The 16,999-nt window shown below is 38.5% G+C and overlaps 1 pseudogene; it reads left to right on the top strand.

Annotated features, from left to right (window-relative positions):
* The first annotated feature begins 10,516 nt into the window (after positions 1 to 10,516).
* On the top strand, positions 10,517 to 11,028 carry LOC142425906 (peptidyl-prolyl cis-trans isomerase A pseudogene; annotated as a pseudogene).
* Positions 11,029 to 16,999: the final 5,971 nt, after the last annotated feature.

Genomic DNA, 16,999 nt, shown 5'->3' with positions numbered 1-16,999 from the left:
AGAGAGTATAGTCCTTACTTATTGCATTGAAGAAGAGATATTTTTAGTCAATTTTTGACTATATACAATCTATAAATGGCTCGGTGTACAAGTATAGGCCAGAGTTCCAGAAATAAACATATGCTGAGAGTTGAAAACATTTTTAATATAATTAGAGATAATATTTAATTTAGTTCAAAATAATGTTTAGGTGAAGGAGGATTGACAGTTTTTACCTGAAAACAAGATCTAACCCATTGTCCAATGCGGCAGCCTGACTTGAGATAGGGCTAGTTGGGTAACCAAATAATCAAACACTGTGTTCTCTTTGGCATCTCCCCCGACTATTTGGAATGTTAACGTGAAAGGCAGAGAACGCGAAGCTAAAATAATGAAATACATAACACTCGTGCCAGGTGCATCTAATAATCTTTAAAATCTATCTGTAAAGAAGTGTTTGTCTATTGTAAACCTTTGTGAAATGTGTATCAATTGGTAAACATAATCAAAACTCATGAAATTTTAATGTAAGATTTATTTGGAGCAGTTATTCTATATGCCTATTTGCATATAGATTTGATTTGATTCTAGAGAAAGCAAACAGCTTCAAGAAACCAGCTACAAAAAGGCTTATAAGAGAATACAAAATGTAGATCAACCAGTGGCTTATCTTTCATGATTGATTCAAATCTGGTCCTACCCTTAACTGAGACCAACTGACACAGGTTACTTCTGGTGTGGCTGCTCATAATTACACCTTCACCCACTTGTAGCCCTGAGGCTTTTTGAGATGTAAATTGAGAGGCATTATTTAGATCAGTCCCCTCCTGTTTTTGAGCATAAGATAAATTTACATTGCTGTAGAGAAGTCTCTGGCAGATTTTTTATGATTAATGGTTGGTTTTATGGTTAGGAAGCACCTTAAAATGAGAGTAGGTTGCTTGTTATTAATTTTCCTCTTCAATATTATAATAAATTGTATGTGAAATAAGTGGAAAACAGTTTTAGTCCTGAGCTTACTTTTGTCACTATAAGTTAGAAAAACAATACTGCCCCAAATTTTAATATCCTTAATAGCTGCCATTTAGTGTTCATGACTTTACCATTTATAACCCTCGCAGTTTATGGAATGCTTATATAATTTAAAATTTTCATGGCTGTAGCATTTGGTTAAAGTTCCAAGAATTTCCGAGCTTGTTTGTACCAATGAACAAAGATAATCAGAAACGCCCATCTCCACTAATCTTTCTTGCTTTGTACTTTATTTAATAATTATAAATATATATCCCACAAAGTCAGAATTGACTAGACCTTAGGAGTGAGTTTTAGGGGCTCGTGGAGTTGACTCTGACTCATAGCAAACCTATACAGGTTTTCTGAGACTGTACATACTGACTGGAGCAGACAGCCTCCTATTTTGGGATTAGCTTTCTGGGTAACAGCCCCATGCCTACTCTACAGTGCCACCAGGTATCAGGGTTTCTTAACAAATGCATATTAACACACACACCTTAAAAAACCATGACTCTCAAGTCCATTTGGACATACAGCAGCAACCTTCTCTGGGTTTTCTGAAACTGCAAATCTTTACAGGAGCATATGCACCCTCATCTTTCTCTCATAGAGTGGCTGGTGATTTTGCATCATTTATCTTGTGATTAGAAGCCCAACGCCTAACTCACAGCACCAGGACTCGTTAATAAATAGATAAATATAACTAATCCAGCAAACTCCTCTGAATTCTAGAACTTTCAGATGACTGTTGTTAGTTTCCCGCCCGTGGATTACCACTCATCATGACTTGATGGTGGGATACAGAGTAGAATGACGGCCCAGAGCTTTGAAGGCTATTACCTTTCCGAGGTACACCACCAGGCCAGCTTCCGGTGTTAGACTGCCAGCCTTCGGGTTCATAGTTGAGTGCTTGGCCATTTGGTTCCCCACAGATATTAGGACACATGTTTATTTATTAAATGAAGATATTCAAATGCAGGTTATATGCCCATGTATTTTTTTATTTAGTCATAATTTGACCACCACTCATCTATCACGTTCTTGTACTCTGTTGTTTTGCACGTTACTATGATTCTGGATGCTACACCACCGGGACTTCATGTTCCAAAGGGATCAGTGGAGGAGGTTTCAGTGGAGCTTCCATACTAAGAAAGGCTAGAAAGGAGGAGGTGGTGATCCTCTTTCCAAAAGAAATTGGCAATGAGTCACAAAAGAATGACTACTGTATGAGACCAATGCTGTAAAAATCACACCAAGACAAAGGCAAGCTTCTGCGCTCCAGTCATCTACTACACTATTCCTGCGCTAGTTTCTAAGGCAACAAGGTAGTGTGCCTGCCAAAAGCTCACAGCCAGGTATCACCTCTTAGTTGTATGCCTTAAAAACCACGTTGCCAGGAAAAGCCTCCCTCAACTGGGTCAGTTTCCCATGATGGGGAGAGAGGGAGAAGATGAATAGTCCTGGCAATATAATGGTATTTTACGGTCACCCCAACTTAACAGATATCCCTACAAAAGTAGGATGGAATGAACCTTACTGGAAATTCAAGCCTGTCTCAGAGAAGGAGACTATGCACTGGTGGGTGAGTAAACCAGGTGGGGTGGGCTACCTTTGGGAAAACACTCGCCATTAAGTTTATAGACCATGAAATGGGACAGTAAGCTCGTTATAATGTCCCTAATGGGGTACTTTTGACACAGCCCTTGGCGACCCAGGCCATGTACTTTAGCCTCTGTCTTGAAGTGCACCACAGCCTTCACAGGCCATACCAGGGGATCTCATTTGGAATTCCTGCTAAGTAAGCTGAATTTTACATAAACATACCGGTAGCAGATTAAAAGAACTGAAATACTCCCATGAAGACGCAAAGACTACTATCCCAAGGTTATAGATATGGATATTATTGGTCTTTGGATCAAATCCTTGCCTTGAAGGGGCCCCACAGGCTACCATATATTTGCTCTTTTCATCCTCTCTTTTCCTTTTCATGGCGTGTTTAGTCCAATTTTTTCATTTTGAATGAGCATCACTGAAAGTGCTTGCCTATCTCTGACCCTCCTTGTTTGTATAAATGGAGTCACTCACCTAAAGTGTTACTCTGCACAAATCAGCAATCCCTATCTTTTGGCCTTAAAACATGTCCTATACATTTACACTTTTAGTCAACACTATTTTATATTCTATGCCATTGGCTAACTTAATGGTAATATCAAAAGGACCACCATATGCCCTATTGGGGTAATGTATTATATCTTTGAATAAATTAATAATAATGTTTCTAATATTAACCAGGGACATATATGAACCGAAGATATATGGATGAATTTTAAGCTGATGTATAATGACTCAACATGGAAAGAAACCACATAGACATTAATTTATGATCAAAACATGGAAGGTCCTAAGTATGAAACTAGGAAAATAGCAAAACAAAAATCAAATGGAAAATATATAGACCGATATAGTAGGCATTGGTAAGCTGAAATGAACTAGTACTGGTGATTTTGAATCAGACTACAGTATGGTCTAGAGTGCTAAGACTGATAAATTCAAAAGCAATGGAGTCACACTCATCATCAAGTGATGGCATCCATATTCCTCCAAGGAAGACCAGCTAATAGGACTATTGTATATTACACATTACAAATCTTTAATGCTGAATATGAGGAATATATATATATATATATATAAAATCAATTCCTGCAGTCTGACACTGACCAAACCTGCAAATGACTGGAATGAAAATATTGGAACTAAAAAAAATATTCCTTACTGTCCTTGTGGGTATTTAGTGATAAACAAAACCAAATTCCAATCCATCGCCTTTTCTTCAATTCTGACTCATGGTGACCTTCTAGACAAGGAAGAACAGTTCCTATGAGTTATCTGAGACTGTAACTCTTTACAGGGATGGAAAATTTCTTTCTCCAAGGAACAGTTAGTTTTGAACTCCTAACCTAGCAGTTCACACCCAAACATGTAACCACTATGCCACCAGTGAAAAATAAGGCATCAAAATGTGTTGAAAATGATGACGGCAACATAAGTACAAATATGCTTGAATTAATTGATTATGTATTGTTATAAGAGCTACAAGAGACACAATAAAATGATATATAAAAACTTTAAAAATTGAAAGAATATCAACTGAAATGTTTCCACAATCTAATGCAGCATTAGCACTCCCTTTGTGTGTGCCAAGAAATTTGGCAACTAAATTTCTAATGTAGCCAGCTTCCTGGCCAATGGACTAGAAGAAATCCATATTTGTACTCATTCCACGGAAAAGTGGTCCAGAAGAATGTAGAAGTTATTGAACAATATTAACATCACATGCAAATAAAATTTTGCTGAAGATAACTGAGAAAGAGTAAAAACAATATATGAGCCGAGAGCTACCAGAGATTCAGGAGCTCGGATGATAAAGTGGTTATGGGTTGGACTGCTAAGTACGAGTTCAGCAGTTCATAACCATCAGCTGCTCTGTGGCAGAAAGATGAAGCTTTCTTCTTGCATAACGAGTTACAATTCATAAACCCACGGTGGCAGTTCTACTTGGTCGCACAGGGCTACTATGCATTGGATTGGACTCAATGGCAGTGAGTTTTTGTTGTAGTTGTTTTTCTTTTTTTTTAGGCTGGAGATTCAGCTGAATTAAGATAAGGATGTAACAAGATGGAGGTCATTGCTGACAGCAGGTGAATCTTGGCTGAAAACAGAATGTCAAAAAGATAATTATTTGTATTTTATTGACTTTACAAAGGCATTTGACTGTGTGAAGCATAACAAACTGTTGATAACATTAAGAAGGATGAGAATTCCTGAACACTTCATTGTGTTCATGAGGAATCTGTACACAAGAGTTAATAATCATATGACCCAAACAAGGAAATACTGTGTTGTGTACTATCAGGAAAGGTGTACATCAGAGTTGTATTCTTTCACCATACCTATTTAATCTGTATGCTGAGCAGATAATATGAGAACCTATCAAAGATTTCATTTTTCTTAGCTCTACAATCAGTGCTCATAGAAAAAGCAGTCAAGAAATCGAAAGACATATTTGGGCAAATCAGCTGCACAAGACTTGAAAGTACAGAAGGGCAAGGGTGCCCCCTAGAGGGCTTGGCCACCGTATTTATGTGTGTCTTAATCGTTTTGTCAGAGGTTCTCAGAACTCTTACAATGATCCTTACATTAATTGTTTCAAGCACATTTGTACATTGTGTTGTGATCATCAGTTTCAAATCATTTTCATTCTATTTGAGACTTTGGTATCACCTCTTCATTTCCTCCCTCCTTCTCCTACCTTTCCACTCTCCTGGATAACTTGATAACTCATTATTATTATTCTTATTTTCATCTTTCACATTGTCTGTTATCTCCCTTCACCGGCGTTTCTATTATTTGTTTCCTTGGGGTGGGGGTGGGGGTGGAGTTGTACGTGGATCATTGCGATCAATTCCCCCTTTCTCCCCCACCTACCCCTACCCTCATGATATCACTACTCTCATTATCAGTCTGCAGGGGTTTGTCCGTCCTACATTCTGTGTTGTCAGTGCCCTTATCTGTACCAGTGTACATGCTCTGGTCTAGACAAATTAGTAAGGTAGAACTGGGGTCATGATAGTTGAGGGGAGGAAGCATTAAAGGAGTAGAGGGATGTTGTGTTTCATCCGTGCTATATTGCACCCTGGCTGGCTTGTCCCTTCCTTGTGACTTCTGTGAGGAGATTTCCAATGGTTTACAAATGGGCTTGGGTCCCCATTCTGACCCCCCTTGTTCACATCGAAATGGTTGTTTGTTTTGGGTCTTCTGATGCCTGATAACTGATCCCATTGACACCTCATGATCACAAGGATTGGTATGCTTCTTCCATTTGGGCATTGTTGCTTCTCTGCTGGATGGCCATTTGTTTAACATCAAGCCTTTAAGACCCCAGATGCTATAGCTTGTAATATCCAGGCACCATCAGCTTTCTTCACCACATTAGCTTAGGTGAGTATCAGAGAATGCCAGGTTATTAGAACAAAGTGTTCTTGCATTCAGGGAGGACTTGAGTAGAGGCCCGATGTCTGTCTGCTACGTTAGTACTTAACCTATTAAATATATGTACATAGACCTTTATACCTATTATTATATATTAATATGTTTACATATGTATATGTTTATACCTTTATAAATGTATTTTGCCTCCTAGTTATTTCCTCTACTTCCTTTTACTTTTTTCCTGTCCCACTATCAAGTTTGACCTTCATTTGGCTCACGGTACTTCCTCTCAGCTACATTGCACTTGACCGAACCCCACCAGGTATTCTGTGTCCTCCTCGCCATCCATTTTAGTTCTCTTGTTGTTATCTACCCACATCCTTTCCCCCACCTCCTCCTCTCACCTGTCTCCCTGAAACCGTAGGTCCCACTGTTTCTCCTCAGGATTGTTTACCCTTCCTGTCTTATATAGGTAGACATAAAACACCAAAACAAAACAACTGCTGGCCATTATGAATGGACTATTTTCTGACCTGTCTAATGCAATGCCAAGTCCTGCCCCCAGAGTCTGAAATCTATTTCCAGCATTCTTTGGGGACTTTGTTGCTTTGCTCCACTTGTAGCCACCATATTTTCAATGGCCTCATGTACTTGTGAAAGTCGAACAGTGCTTCAGGAAGACCACAGAATAATTGATATATTTGAGTTACAGTGTTTATTAAGAATATTGAAATACCACGTACTTCCAGAAGAACAAATCAATCTGTTTTGGAAGTACAGTCAGAATCCTCCTGAGGAACACAGAGAGTGAGACGTGGTCTCGTGTATTTTGTGCACATTATCAAGAGAGACCAGTTCCTGGGAGATGACATTATGCTTCCTAGAGTGCAATGACAAAGAAGAAGACTTTCAGCAAAATATGCTAACCTTGTGGCTGCAGAAAAGTTCTCAAAAAGAACAATTGTGACGATGACATAAGACAATGTGGTGTTTTGTTGTACATAGAATTACTATTCACTGGTACCAATTCAACAACACCTAAAAACAACATAAATGGCATTTGATATGAATTCCACTTCAATATCATAAAATAAGCCCTCCAAACTAAGACAATAAGATGTTATCATAAACCAAGAAAGCATGAGCTTAGTTGGGGGCCACAATCAATACTTGTGGAAGCAGCAGTTATAAAATTAGGCAAATCTGCTGCAAAATATAATATGTACTTTAAAGTGTTGAAGAGCAAAGATTTTACTCCAAAGGCTAAAGTGCTCTTCCCCTTACACATGGTATTGTCAATTGCCTCATATCTATGTGAAAACTTGACAGTGAATAAGGAAGTCTGAAGGATAATTGATGTCTTCGAATGATGCTGTTGATGAAGAAGATTAAACATACTACAGGCGGCTAGAAGAAGAAAAAAATCTGTGTTAGGAGAAGTCTGCCTTGGATACTCCTTGGAAGCAAGCATAGCAAGATGGGAAAATGATGAATTCAAAACACTGAGTGAAAATGTCAAAGGGAAGAACCAATGGTGCTGAAGGAAGAAGTGCAAGCTGCACTGAATGCATTAGCCCAACAAGGCTCCCGTGACTGATGGACTTGAAATGTTTCAACAAGTGGACAAAGCACTGGTCCATGCCAGGGAAATTGGAAGACAGTGACATGGCCAAATGACTGGAAGAGCTCCATATTTATACCCATTCCAAAGACATGTGACCAAACAGAATTCCAAAATTATAGAACAGTGTCACTGAGATCACATGAAAGTAAAACATTGCTAAAGAGTCTCTGGTAGTATATTAAAAGGGAACTGCCAAAGGTTTATGAGAGATTCAGAAGAAGATGTGGAACAAGGAATATCACTGCTGATATCAGATGGATTTTGGCTAAAAGTAGAGAATACCAGAAAGATGTATACTTGTGTTTTATTGGTTATACCAATACATTCAAGTATGTAAATAATAACAAAATTTGGATAACCTTAAGAATGGAAATTCTGAAGGGAGACATTGGACAGTTCAAGATATGACAAAATAATAATACATAAATTATCAAGGGTTCATGAAGGAGGGGGAACAGGGAGGGAGGGGTCAAAATGAGGAGCTGATGCCAGGGGCTTAGATGGAGAGCATATGTTTTGAGAATGATGAGTGCAATGAATGTACAAATGTGCTTTACACAATTGATGTATATATGGATTGTGATATGAGTTGTATGAGCCCTAATAAAATGATTCAATAAATAAATGAATAGATAAATGAATGAATGAATGAATGAAGAAATATGGGAATTCCAGAACACTTCATTGTACTCATGTGGAACTTGTAAACAGGTCAAAACACAGCATGGGCACAGATGCCACGTTCTTTCTGTAACAGTCAGTCTCTCTGATGATTTTCTCAGCATACAAATTGATCAAGCATGATGAAGGATGCAACCCTGAAGACACCTTATCTGATTTTACATGTAAACCAATCAGTACTCATTCCCCTGTTCTGTGCCCACACTGTCTTTTTGGACATTGAATAAGGAAGGCCAAAGTATAATCAACACACTTGAGCTGAGGTGCTGGAGTGTAGCAATGATGATTCATACAACTTCCCTCGAGTTCTTGAATGCTCCCCCCCCCCACTATCACTATCCCAATTCTACCTTACACATCTGACTAGACGAGAGGAGGTACACTGGTATAGATAGGACTGGAAACACAGGGAATCCAGGACAGATGATTCCTTCAGGACCAGTGGTGAGAATGGTGATACCAGGAGACTGGAGGGAAAGTGGGGTAGAAAGGGGGAACCCATTACAGGGATCTACATATAACCTCCTTCCTTTGGGGTGGGGGACAGCAGAGAAGTGAGTGAAGGGAGATGTCAGATGGTATAAGATATGACAAAGTAATAATAATTTATAAATTATCAAAGGAAGAGAGGGGAAAAATGAGGATCTGATACCAAGGGCTCATATAGAAAGAAAATGTTTTGAGAATGATGACGGCAACATATGTACAAATGTGCTTGACATAATGGATGGATGTATGGATTATGATAAGAGTTGTATGAGCCCCCAATAAAATGATTCTTAAAAGGAAAAAAGTACCACGAGCTGCTAACAGGACAAACCCATCTATCTTGGGAAAAGTTCACCAGCATGCTCCTTAGAGTCAAAGATGGTAAGACTTTGTCTTGCACACACTAGACACGCTATAATGAGAAATCAAGGTTCTGGAGAAGGACATCATGTTTGGTAAAGTAAAAGGCAAGAAGAAAGAGGAAGGCCCTGATTGACAGTGTGCCTGAAAGCATGGTCTCAAGCCTAAGAACCACTGTGAGGATGGAGTGGGACTGTGAGGATGGAGTGGGACTGGGCAGTGTCTCCTGTGTGCACATGGTCACTGTGGGGTGGAATAGACTCAGTGGTACCTAACAGCAGCGGTATAATCCATGTCCATTTCCTCCCTTGTTAAATAATAATTTACTAGTGTATGTATTACAAACAATGAACCAATATTTATATATTAATATTCAACAAATCCATACTTTATTCATGTTTTCCTCATTTTCACATAATATATTGTTTGTTTGTTTCTAGGATGACATTCAGGATACCATATTACCTCAATTAGTCACATCTCCTTAGTGATTTTAAGCAGCACCTGTAAGATATGAATTAAAATTGATTTGACATTTTTCTCATTATCAGACTGGGATCATGGACTTGGGAACTCAAGATGACAGAGATCCCATGGCATTTTTACCACATCCTAAGAGTAGATGTTCCTGTAACTTACTACTGCTGGGGCTGACGTGACGCTGTGGCTAAGGCAGTGCTTGGACATAGTTCACTGGGCATAGACCACACTGAGAGGTTTTAACCTTGCTTAGAAATAGGACAGAAACAACAAAAACCCGTATGCATTCTTCTTTATCCTATTTTACTTAAGTATAGGCTCATTGTGCATTTATATTAATCTTGTATTTCTTTAAGCATTTTGGATGCTTAATTGGATAGTAAACTTGTGCTATTGTTTCTAAACCTGAACATCTCTTATGCAGCCATTTTAACATTGCTATGTTTACTGAAATTGAGCATTTTACAAAGTTCTCATTGAACACAGATCAAAGTTTCCCAGTGACTTAACCATCCCTAAGGCATGTAAGCCAGCCCAGCCTGGTCCCTGACCTTGCTCGATTTCACTATTCTGAAGTAATTTCATTAATTCTTGAGCCACGTTAAACGGGTCAGAGTTAGTTCCTTCAGCTCTTGGGCAAAAAACAAACAAACAGCTCTTCAGAACTGAAAAGTTGCTGAGCAATGAGGTTCAAGGTAAGGTGGATAATTCAAATACAAGCCAACTACTGGGAGCTGTGGTACTGTGCTGAATGTCAGGCAGTAGAGAAGCATTAGGCATGGGCTTCTGTAGGTAACTCTTATTTCCCATCTAGCCTATGATGGCCTCGAGCTTCATTAGAAGTATGATAATAGGCCGCTTTGCAGATGCCGTCACCTCAATCTCTTGCTGTGCCCAGCCATGGTCAACCCTACTGTGTTTTTCAACATAGCCGCCGACAGTGAGCCCCTCGGCCGCGTCTCTTTCGAGCTGTTTGCAGACAAAGTTCCAAAGACAGCAGAAAACTTCCGTGCTCTGAACACTGGGCAGAAAGGTTTTGGTTACAAAGGTTCCTGCTCCCACAGAATCATTCCAGGGTTTATGTGCCAAGGTGGTGACTTCACACGCCATAATGGCACTAGTGGCAAGCCCATCTATGGAGAGAAATTTGAAGATGAGAACTTCATCCTGAAGCACACAGGTCCTGGCATCCTGTCTATGGCAAATGCTGAACCCAATACGAACGGTTCCCAGTTTTTTATCTGCACCGCTAAGACTGAATGGTTGGATGGCAAGCACGTGGTCTTTGGTCAGGTGAAAGAAGGCATGGACATTGTGGAAGCCATGGAGCGTTGTGGGTCCAAGAATGGCAAGACCAGCAAGAAGATCACCATTGCTGACTGTGGACAACTCTAATTAAATGTGATCAGAATTTTCTGTGTTATCTTAAGCACCAGACCGCTCCTTGTGTAGCTTGGAAACCACCCTTCTATTCCCCGTGTGCTTGCAGTGTCGTTTAATCTTGGGCTCTCACTCCAGTTCTTCGAGTTTCCCACTTTCCTTATTCCCCCTGAGTCCAGCTGGAAAGCAGAGTTAAGTTTATGATTATGAAATAAAAGATAAACAATAAAAAAGAAGTATGATAATAAAAGTAAGAGCACTTTAGCACACCAATACAGTAGATAGATTTTCTTTCCCGTCCTAGATAGATTTATGTGTGTGTTTGCGTGCTTCGTTCCTGTTATTTTTATAGTCATTCATGTTACTTAGCCAAGTCTAAAATTGGGGGTTACATTTTGGGGAAAACACCATAGCTCAAGATTGCCTCTCTCAGTGGAATTTAAATATGATGACTTGAGATGGGAACACATATATGTATGTGTATATCTATATCTATATCTATATCTATATCTATATATATATATATATATATATACACACACATTAGACTTGCAAGAGTGCAATAAATAGCTGAATGTTTTATTGTTTTCAGAGAAAGAACGTGTTTCCAAATTGAAAGTTTGAGGATATGGCCTGTGAATTCAGTCTTAATAGTTGTCTTAACAGAGAAAGAAGGAACTCTGATAGATGCACATAAATGTGTAAGCACATAGTATTTTGACAGAACTTCAATTATCCTCACTCACTACCAACTCATAGTGACCCTACAGGACCGGGTAGAGCTCCCCAGGTAGTTTCCAGACATCTTAAGAATCTACAGGAGTAGACATGTCTGTCTTTTTCTTGCTGAGCTGCTGGTGGTTTCAAGCTGCTGACCTTGAGATTACAGCCCAATCTGTGGTAGTTATATAATCTGTTGTCAATTTGAGAGGATTAAGACTGAAGGGATGGGGCTTAGCCTGTCAATCAGGTCACAGCCTGATGACTTCATTTGGAGGCACTAAGGAGATAAATAGCTTGCTGGAGGCAGGGCACAGACTCTCTCCCTCGGAGACATTGCAACTGACAAGACACATGGAGCTACCCAAGAGCCCCGGATCTGAAGTAGCCACGTAGAGACCCTGCCAACTCTGAGATGCCTCTGCCACCACTGGATTCACAAGATTTTCCACCCGCTGGATTTTGACCATCCTGCGTTCAGTTGGTCTCATTGCATGTGTTCTGTGAGTCTGAAGAGGAATTTACAGATTGATGTCAGACATGTGGGCTAACACCGGACTTATGGACTTGATCTGGCTGGGACATTTTGTCAATATTCAATTGCTCTGTATGCAAAGCTCTTTATTATACATATGAGTGTCTGTGAACTTGTTTCTCTGGTCTACCTGGACTAACATAGCAATTAGGAAGCACTGCACCATCAGGAGTCCTTTAGCTAGCAGAGTCAGGGTGAAGTATAGGTATAATATTTGCAAGGGAATAGAAATATGCCTGTAAACCGGATTGGATCAATTTAGTGAAGAATCTTTCTTATAATGCTAAATTTTAAATTTTGATATAGGTACTGGGAATAATTTGCTCACCTGATAATATTTGTACCTTAAAAATATAAATATGGTAAGAGTAAAACAAATCATTAGAGAGTCACATTCATCATTAGATGAAATACGCTACTTAACGTATAAGATTGAAAACTATCATGATTATAGAAATGTACATTTTTATTTTGTGGGGCTTTTTGAAACTCTTGGAAATGGTTAAAACTCAGTTGCTTTTGTCAGGTGTCAGTATTTAGATGGGATTTTAATTTTAATTAGGCTGCAGTAGAACTTAGATATATGCTCATTTCATAGAATTACATAACTGACACGTTGATGTAATTATAATTGATAAAATGACTATTGCCAGAGTTTTAGCAACTCAAACATTTTGAATCCCAGAGTAAAAAAATGAAAACTGCTATGGTCCTCACATTCCACTTAGCTATTTAAAAAGTATTTTACTCTTGCAAATCATTCAGGTGTTTTCAGTCCTATTAATCAATAAATAAACTTGAAAGTTTATCAGGAAATAATTAGCATTATAGCACACATTTAATTTTTATTTACAAAGTATAGTTAATGTTATTTTATGTTTACATCAATAATATAATTGCATTATTTTATTGTCATTCTTTTTCATAGATAAGGAAATTGATGCTGACTCATTTAACTTACATTTTAAAAAGAGACACAATCTCAGCATTGTAATTTCAAATCCATTTATTCTTACTTTACCAAATACTCTTTCCTATAAATATTTAACTTAGCTATTAATTTTATCATTGCTGTCAGGTAAAAGGGTTTTAAATCACTCTGTTATTAATGTAAGTCTTAAGGACAATAATGTTTTGACCAGAATGGAGAATACTGAGGAGGATTTCAGTAGAGACTTACAAATGGTATTTGCTTTTTAATGTAACAAAGGATTTATAAATTCGAAAGATGAAGTTTCACTTCCTAGGGAAAATTTGGCAAAAGAGCTAATCTGAAAAAATATTGAGGTGGTTACTTTTTCCTTTATTTAATTTTTTTTAATGCAGCAAGGAAGTTCTTAGACCTACTAAGAATACTCTGATTGGACTCATCTTCCCAGAGGCAACAAACTAAACCCTGGGCAAAGCAATAAAATAGAGTAAAACAAAAAGCAAGCAAACAACAAAGAAACAAAATGCGACAGTAAAAACACTGGTGTGTGAGCAAAAGCATATACATTCTGCAGGAAAAAGAGCAGTTGGAGAAAGGAACAGCAGTGGGTAAAACTCCCATTTGTCTGACTAATATTGAAAAACATCTGCAGTTGATACAGCAGACTTTGACTCGGGAGAAGCAGCACCAACACTCTGGGGTGCCTTCTCATCTGGTCTGAGATAGGGCGCAATGAGACAGTGACAGGCACATGGGCTGACTGGCCCACGGAGATGAAGGTCAAGCAACCAGTGGCTGAGAGACTTGGTTGCTGGCTAAGGAGACCAATGACCTGTTTTTACTGTTTGTGGACCCTGACTTCTAGTAACCTATTAAATTCCCTAATAAATGCCCTTACCTGTAAGTATTGTCTTTGAGTTCTGTGTGGCCATTGCAATGAGTTATCAAACCCAGGGTAGGTGTCGAGTGGCATGGGAGGAACCGGTGAACAGTGGCTGTCAGAACAGGTCAAGAAGGACGGACCATGGAGACTTGTCAGACCCCTGCCATGTGGCAAGAAGGAAGGCAGAGGAGGCCAGATATGTCTATGTCCATACTATTTGTTGCAAAGGGACCAATAATCTGGCATATAAACTGTGTTAAAATATCTGGATAGTCCTTGAATATTAATAATGATAAACAATAACAACTGATATTTGAACTGTCGCCCCAGAAGCAGACCATAAGTGACCAGTAAGTGACACTAATTGTCAAGAGAAAATATCAACAGAAAAAAACCTTATAGGAACCAAATTGTTTAACCTATTTATATAAGGATTTTAAAACAATTCCTATAAACTTTGTATTAATAGTGTATAGAAAATATATTCTTATAATTAATAAAAAAGAAGAACTAGCAATAGAAACACAAAAATAAGAAATATTTCACTAAGGGGGTTTAGTAGAAAAATTGAGATAATATAAAAAAGTCCAACAAAAAAAAGTCAGTGAATTAATAGATAATAAATACCTAAGTTTTCTTGCTATCTAGTAAAGCAAACCTAGATGACTAGTCTTTCCACTGCTGATCAGCTGATGAAAACCTTTTGAGTCACTCACTGTCAGCCAGTCAATTTTGACTCATCTCAAACCTACAGGACAGGGTAGACCTGCCCTGGGGATTTCTGAGACTACTCTTCATGGGAGTTTGAATAACTGATCATGTAGTTTGCATTCCAACACATAACCACTATGCCACTGGGCTCCTAAAATTGTGAATAGCTGCAGAGAATTGTCTGAAATGGAGCCAGAAGATGAGACCTCAGGTGGGAAGGCACGCAGGGAAGACCAGGGAGGACGGCCTCCTCAAGGTTGACTCAACGTCAATGGCATGGATAGAGCACTGTTTGCGGACTTCCTTTCACTGTGATGGAGCTGTGGTGGTGTCATGGTGACATCCTGGGCTGAAATCCACATGGTTAGCTGTTCAAAGCCAACAGCAGCTCTGCTGGAGCAGGATGGGGCTTTCTGCTCTTGTGTAGCAGTTACCGTCTCAGAAACTGACGGGAGGGCATGATGAGTCAGCATTGACTCAGTGACTCAGGGACAGTGAGTAATTTACTGATAGGCATGAATAAAAATGAGAAGGAACAACTGAAAAAATAATTGGGGTCTGGAATGTACGACTATGAATCTAGGAACATTAGACGTCATAAAATGGGCCAAATAAAAACCAGGTCGATGTCCTAGGCATTCATGAGCTAAAATGAACTGGTAGTGGTCCTTTTGAAGCAGACGTACATTTACTGTACTTTGAAGGATGAATTAAAAAGGAATGCTGTCACATTCATCATCAAAAGAACATTTAAAATCTATATTAAAGTACAATGCTGTATGGGATAGGGTAGTATATATAGGTTTACAAGAATAATGGTCTGTTAATCATTATTTAAGTTTACTCACCAATCATAGATGCAAGTGATGAAGAAATTGAAGAATTTTACCAAATTCTTCAGTCTGATGTTTATCAAACAAGCAATCATGATGCATTGAGATTTTGTTCAATATTGGAAGTAAGCAACAAAGTGAAGGATAAATACTTGAAAATATGATTTTTCTGGCAGAAAGGAAGGTGAATATCACAAAGGAAGGTGAAGGTCACATGAGAGAATTTTAGAAAACCACAGACTCCTTCATTTCAAATCTCTTTCCAATGACATAAACAACAACTATGTATGTAGACCTCACCAGATGGAATATGCAGAAATCAAAGTGACAACATCCAAGTGGAAGAGACTATGGAGAAACTCACTATCACGATCCAAGACAACTGAGGCACAGATTATCAATTGCTCATATGGAAGTTCAAACTCAATGTGAAGAAAATTGAAATTAGTTCACTGGAACCAAAATATGACCTAAATTTGATCTCAACTGAATTTAGGATCATCTCAAGGACAGATTTAACACGCTGAGCACTAATGACAAAAGACCTTAGGGGATGATATCAACAACATCATACATATGAAAGCCAAAGGTCACTACAAAACCAGGAAGGAAAAATGAAAGTGGATGTCGGAAGAGAATGAATTTTAACCTTGACCATAGAATAGCTACAGCGAATAGAAGAAAAGATGAAGTAAAAGGGCTGAACCAAAACTTTAAATGGTAGTTCAAGAAGGCAGAATATCATGAACTGCACAAACACCTGGCAAGTAAAAACTCAATCTGTAGAGAATTAGTGAAAAGGCTCTAGAGATTGATGGAAAACTGTTGAGAATCGTCAACAAATGGATACCGTTTTAGAAGCACTCCCTAGCCTATTTTAAGAAATTTGAAAAATAGTAATCTGACCAATTGACGGGAAAAGCTCTATATTTGTGTCCATTTCAAAGAAAGGTTGTCCCACACAATGTCAAAATTGTCCAACAATTTAATAGGTAGCACATGCAAGTAAAATTTTGCTGGAGAGAATTCAAAAATGATTGCAGAAGTACATCCTCTAGAAGCTGTCACAAATTCGAGTCCAATTCAGAAGAGGACATGGAAAAAAGAATATCACTGTTGATGTCAGATGACTCTTGACTGAGAGTTGAGAACAGCGAACAATGTTTACTTGTACTTCATTGATTATGCAAAGATAACCGATCATATGGATCAAATCAAACTGAGTAACATTGGGAAGAATAAGAACTGCAAAATATAATGCTTATGTAGAACTTCTCCATAGATCTAAAAGTAGTCGTTAGAGCGGAACAGAAGTATACAGATTGCTCAATCAGGAAAGTGGTGCTTCACTGTTGTATGACTTCACCACACTCAATTTATAAGCTCTGCG

This window comes from Tenrec ecaudatus, chromosome 14 (genome assembly GCF_050624435.1).
Source record: "Tenrec ecaudatus isolate mTenEca1 chromosome 14, mTenEca1.hap1, whole genome shotgun sequence".
Taxonomy (NCBI): domain Eukaryota; kingdom Metazoa; phylum Chordata; class Mammalia; order Afrosoricida; family Tenrecidae; genus Tenrec; species Tenrec ecaudatus.
Note: the sequence above shows the minus strand (reverse complement) of the source record. Positions and strands in the feature narration are given on the sequence as shown.